Raw genomic sequence first — 6,345 nt, 5'->3', positions numbered from 1 at the left:
CAAAGCAAAAACAATACCCAGCTTTGGATGTGACTGGTGATAGAAGCAAGGTCCGATGCTGTAAAGAGCAATATTGCATAGGAACCTGGAATGTTAGGTCCTTGAATCAAGGCAAAGTGGAAGTGGTCAAACAGGAGATGGCAAGAGTGAACGTCGACATTCTAGGAATCAGCGAACTAAAATGGACTAGAATGGGTGAATTTAACTCAGATGACTATTATATCTACTACTGTGAGCAGGAATCCCTCAGAAGAAATGGAGTAGCCATCATGGTCAACAAATAGTCCGAAATGCAGTACTTGGATGCAATCTCAGAAACGACAGAATGATCTCTGTTCGTTTCCAAGGCAAACCATTCAATATCACAGTAATCCAAGTCTATGCCCCAACCAGTAATGCTGAAGAAGCCAAAGTTGAATGGTTCTATGAAGACCTACAAGACCTTCTAGAACTAACACCCAAAAAAGATGTCCTTTTCATTATAGGGGACTGGAATGCAAAAGTAGGAAGTCAAGAAACATCTGGGGTAACAGACAAATTTGGCCTTGGAATATGGAATGAAGCAGAGCAAAGGCTAATAGAGTTTTGCCAAAAGAACGCACTGGTCATAGCGAACACCCTCTTCCGACAACACAAGAGAAGACTCTACACATGGACATCACCAGATGGTCAACACCGAAATCAGATCGATTATATTCTTTGCAGCCAAAGATGGAGAAGCTCTATACAGTCAGCAAAAACAAGACAAGGAGCTGATTGTGGCTCAGACCATGAACTCCTTATTGCCAAATTCAGACTTAAATTGAAGAAAGTAGGGAAAACCACTGGACTACTCAGGTATGACCTTAATCAAATCCCTTATGATTGTACAGTGGAAGTGAGAAATAGATTTGAGGGACTAGATCTGATAGAGTGCCTGATGAACTATGGAATGAGGTTCATGACATTGTACAGGAGACAGGGATCAAGACCATCCCCATGGAAAAGAAATGCAAAAAAGCAAAATGGCTGTCTGGGGAGGCCTTACAAATAGCTGAGAAAAGAAGAGAAGCAAAAAGCAAAGGAGAAAAGGAAAGATATAAGCCTCTAAATGCAGAGTTCCAAAGAATAGCAAGGAGAGATAAGAAAGCCTTCCTCAGTGATCAATGCAAAGAAATAGAGGAAAACAACAGAATGGGAAAGACTAGAGATCTCTTCAAGAAAATTAGAGATACCAAGGGAACATTTCATGCAAAGATGGGCTCGATAAAGGACAGAAATGGTATGGACCTAACAGAAGCAGAAGATGTTAAGAAGAGGTGGCAAGAATACACAGAACTAAGTATGGTAAATAGCTTCATATATATGAGACTGTCTATAATGACTGATTAATACCTTGTGTGCTCAATCACTCAGTCATGTCTGACTCTTTGAGACCCCATGAACTGTAGCTGGCCAGGCTCCTCTGTCCATGTAATTTTCCAGGCAAGAATACTGGAATAGGTTGACATTTCCTTTTCCAGTGGGATTAATACTTTAACATATGTTTATTGTTGACTCTTTTTAAAGGGTTTTTTCAGAAAGATAAAAAGTACTCTCTTTTTGACTCCAGACAGGCAGTGGAAAAATCACCTCCAAGTGGGGATAAGCAGAAAAATGACATATCACTGTTGTAGAAAACCTTTATCAATTGTGGAATCATCTTTGGATTTTCTTATTGTTATGGAATATGCTAATTATCCCAGTGTGCTTTACTTTGATTAAGAGGATAGATACCACTTCTGTTAAGGGGACTTGATTGATTCTCAGAGTTGCATTTTATAGAACATTCCTGTCTTATGTACAGATACAGTAAAAATGTCTAGAAAATAAGGGTTCAACTGCTACTGATCAGGAAGATACCGTCAGGAAGAGCAGAGAGACCCATTTCAAGCAATTTTCTTAATTATGAAGCAAGATCTACTTAGTAAGTTTGAGGGGAAAGACCACTGATTTGTGAGCCAGCCAACCCAGTGTTGGCTTTGCCTATGCTGCTAGTGCCCTCATAAAAGGAGAGGGGACATCCCTCTTTCCTATAGACCTGCTTCTTTTCACAATAAATTGAAGCAGAGGATCAAAATGCCTCTAGAATCCCTTCCAATTTAACTATGTTCTAGTACACAAACATCTTCTGGGAAGCCTGTGTACTTAGAGCTGTGGGAGACGTGATACCATATAAATGCTTTTCTAGCCCTTCAATAGCTAGCTCTCACTCTATCACACGTGAAAATGACTGAGACAATTAAACTGAAATTTTGAGCGAATCCTATAATAGGAAAGGAAAGTGAAAGTGAAGTCACTCAGTCCTGTCCGACTCTTTGCGACCTCATGGACTGTAGCCTATCAGGCTCCTCCATCCATGGGATTTTCCAGGTAAGATTGCTGGAGTGGATTGCCATTTCCTTCTCCAGGGGATCTTCCTGACCCAGGAATCAAACCCGGGTCTCCCACACTGCAGGCAGACGCTTTACTGTCTGAGCCTACTATGCAAGTAAAGAAAATGAGCTCATAATACTGTCTGATCTGAATCTAGTAACAACTATGATATTACCTTCATGGTCTGTTTCTTGGGCATGCGGATTTCCTGATAAGAGTGGAACATCATTCACCACAGCAATCCAGTGTACTTCAACCTGATGCATATTTGATGTAGGTGACTTACCTAAATAATGTGCTGAAAGCTATGGACTAAGATTTTAACAATTAGAAGGAAGTCACAGGCTAATAAACTTTTAAAGAATTAAAAGGATGAACTCTAATCACTGCATACAAAATGCTTGTCTAAATCCACAATGGAGAAGTTAAGCTACATTTTCTGTGATAAATTTTGGTCCCCCTGAAGGCAAGGGAACATTCTTATTCATGCTTTCATAAGGTTAGACTATCGATGGGCTTCCCTGGTCGCTCAGATGGTATAAAATCTGCCTGCAATGCAGGAGACCTGGGTTTGATCCCTGGGTTGGGAAGATCTCCTGGAGGAGGGCATGGTAACCCACTCCAGTATTCTTGCCTGGAGAATCCCATGGACAGAGAAGCCTGGCAGGCAACAGTCCATGGAGTGACAGAGTCGGACATGACTGAGGGACTAAGCACAGAGTATGGATAAATATTTACTGAAGTGAATGTTATGAAATAGAAGTCTTAGGAGGGTCAGTCAATAGTGCCTGTCCCAGCACATGCATGTAAACATACAATGAACAAATAGTCAAAATTCAATATACAAATTTAAGCACACTGCAATAAATTTCATAGGGCATAGAGTCAGAATCAGAAAATTAAAAAGGACCTTGGAGATCAACTAATTGTTTTATGATAGTGAAATTTTGTTTTAATGAGAGAATATAACTAGGAATCATATTCTCATTCCATGGAAGCTGAGGATGAGAAATAATTTATATTTAATCTTTCTGAGGGAATTAATAAATTAAAATAAGTTTAAATTCCAGAAGTGTAAAAAGGGTAGCATCAGATCCTTCCCATCCCTACCCCTTTACACTTTAGGGCCCTAGGAACTTCTTGTGTTCTGTTGGGCTATTTCAGTGTGGTTTGAGAGTATATGTAGGTGTGTGTTTTTTAGATGAACTGATGGGATTTGGGGCTGGGAAATAGGAAGACTGAGAGTTAACATCTTTAATGAAACAAGATATGATAATTACAACTCTTCATCTTCTATGGTTGTTATGTACAAGCTGAGCCTTATAAGTTACTGTCTTTAAAGGAAAGTCACACAAACAGAAATAGAATAAAATAAAAATGATAATATCTAATGAATATTGTACTTTAAAAATGTAACAATTTATACAAATTTAAAGCAACAGATTACCTTATTTTTATTTTCACAAAATTACACATCGAGGTAGAATTGATATATTTGAAAGACAGTAAAATTAACTTCCTTTTTTGTTATGATGCCATATTTATGGCACACTAATTATTCTGCCAAGGCCTAAGAGAAAGAAAAATGGATATCAGACATGGATTTAAAAATTGCTGTGAAAATAGTGCAAGATGGAAAATTTTACCAGAGAATTTCATCTTAAAAATTGAGATAAAATTCACACATCTTAATATTCACTCTTCAAAGATATGATACAGTTTTTAGTATTTTCACAGATATGCACAACATCACCATTATATAATATTTTCATCATTGCTAAAAGAAATCCATTACCTATGGGCAATCACTTACCAATTCTCTTACCCTCAGCCTCTGACAACCACTAAGTTATTTTCTCTCTCAATGGATTTGCCTATTCTGAGCATTTCATAAAAATGGAATCATGCTGTATGTGGTCTTTTCTGTCTGCCTTCTTCCACTTAGCATAATGTTTTCAAGGTTCATCTGTACTGTAATATGTACTTCATTTTTTTCTATTGTTGAATGGCATTTCATTGTATATACCACATTTCACTAAAATATCACGGTTTGTTTAGCCATTCATCTGCTGATAAACATTTTCTTTTTCACTTTTGGGCTATTATGTATAAGCTCTTGTGTAGATAGATGTTTTCATTTCTCTTGGGTATACCTAGGAGTAAATTGCTTGTTAATATGGCAACTCATATTTAACCATTTGAGAAACTGCCAAGCTGCTTTCCAAAGTGGCCATAACATTTTACATTCTCACCAGAAATGCATGAGAATATGTATTTCTCCAAATCCTCAACAACACTTGTTATTGTCTGCTTTTTGATTATTGCCATCCTTGTGGGTATGAAGTGGGACCACATTGTGGTTTTGATTCATATTTCCTTAATTACTAATGAGGCTGAGCATATTTTCATGTACTTATTAGCTATTAATAGATTTTCTTTGGAGGAATGCCTACTCAAATCCTTTGCTGATTTTTGAATGGGGTTATCTGTCCTTTTACTGAGATGTAAAGGCTCTTTGTGTATTTTGCATATGAGTTCTTTATACATCTATGCAAATATTTTCTCTCATTCTGTAGTCAGTCTTTGTATTTTCTTGAAAGTGTCTTTTGGAGCAAAAAGTTTTTAATTTTATGATGTCCAATTTATTTTTTTCTTTTGTCATTTGTGCTTTTGATGTCATGCTAAGAAACTATTGTCTAATCCAAGCTCACTAAGATTTATGCCTATGCTTTTGTGCAAAAGTTTTCCAGTCTAAACTCTTAAAAGTAAATGTAAGTCTTTGCTTAGTTTCTGAATTAATTTTTGTTTATTGGGAGCCAGGGTCCAGCTTAATTCTTCTGCATGTGGATACCCAGTTTGACCAAGATAAAATTTCACTCATTGGTGAAATATTGCAATCTTTACCACATAAATAAGGATTAAGAATGCTCTTACAGCCACTACTACTGAACATTGTATGAGATTCTTTTTTTTTTTGCTAGTGCAATAAATCAAGAAAGAAAAAGATACAAAGATGAGAAACCAAGAAATAAACTCCCACTATTCACAGGTAACATGATACTGTACACAAAAAGCACAAAATAACCTAAATAAATTACTATAATTAATAAATGAATTTAGTAAGGTCACTAGTTACAAGGTCAGCTTATCAAAGTCAATTGCATTTCTATATACCAATAAAAGGAAAACTAGAAAATAAAAATGAAAAAATGGAAAATGAAACATTTAGAATGATAGTATGTACACTAGCACAGAAAATTAAATATAAACAAATATAATATAAACAATTAAATATAAACAAAAAATTAAATATCAACAAATATAAACAAATTAAATATAAACAAATATAAACAAAATTAAATATAAACAAATGGATCTAGTAACACATATGAAAGAGCTCCTCACTGAAAACTACAAAGTATTATTGAGAGAAACTTTAAAAGAGCTAAAACCATAGGCCATACCATGTTTGCAGACTGGAAATCTCAGTATTATAAAAATGTCATTTCTCTTTAAAAATCTATTCAAATAATCTATAGACTCAATGCATGCCAAATAAAATCCTAGCAGAATTTGTTTTTTGTAGAAATTAACAAACTTATTCTAAAGTTTAAATGGGGTTGCAAAGAGTTGGACACCATGGAGTAACTAAGCACATATAGAGAAAAAGAGCAATCTTTCCATAATTATGCTGTACACACTGGATATTTTTATGCAACAAAAATAAATCTTGATTATCCTACCTCATATTATATCCATAAATCAATGCCAGATAGACTGTAGATTTAAATGTGAAAGATAAATCATAAAGAATTTACCTGAAGGACTAACAAATGATTTCTACTTCTTAAATTCCATTCATTGAAAGACACCATTAAGAGTGACAGGACAGGTCACATAATGGGAGAAATAATATACATATAGACATGCATACATGTATTTCTGGGAAAA

The sequence above is a fragment of the Bison bison genome, unplaced genomic scaffold, assembly GCF_000754665.1.
Source record: "Bison bison bison isolate TAMUID 2011002044 unplaced genomic scaffold, Bison_UMD1.0 scf7180017864525, whole genome shotgun sequence".
NCBI classification, from domain to species: domain Eukaryota; kingdom Metazoa; phylum Chordata; class Mammalia; order Artiodactyla; family Bovidae; genus Bison; species Bison bison.
Note: the sequence above shows the minus strand (reverse complement) of the source record.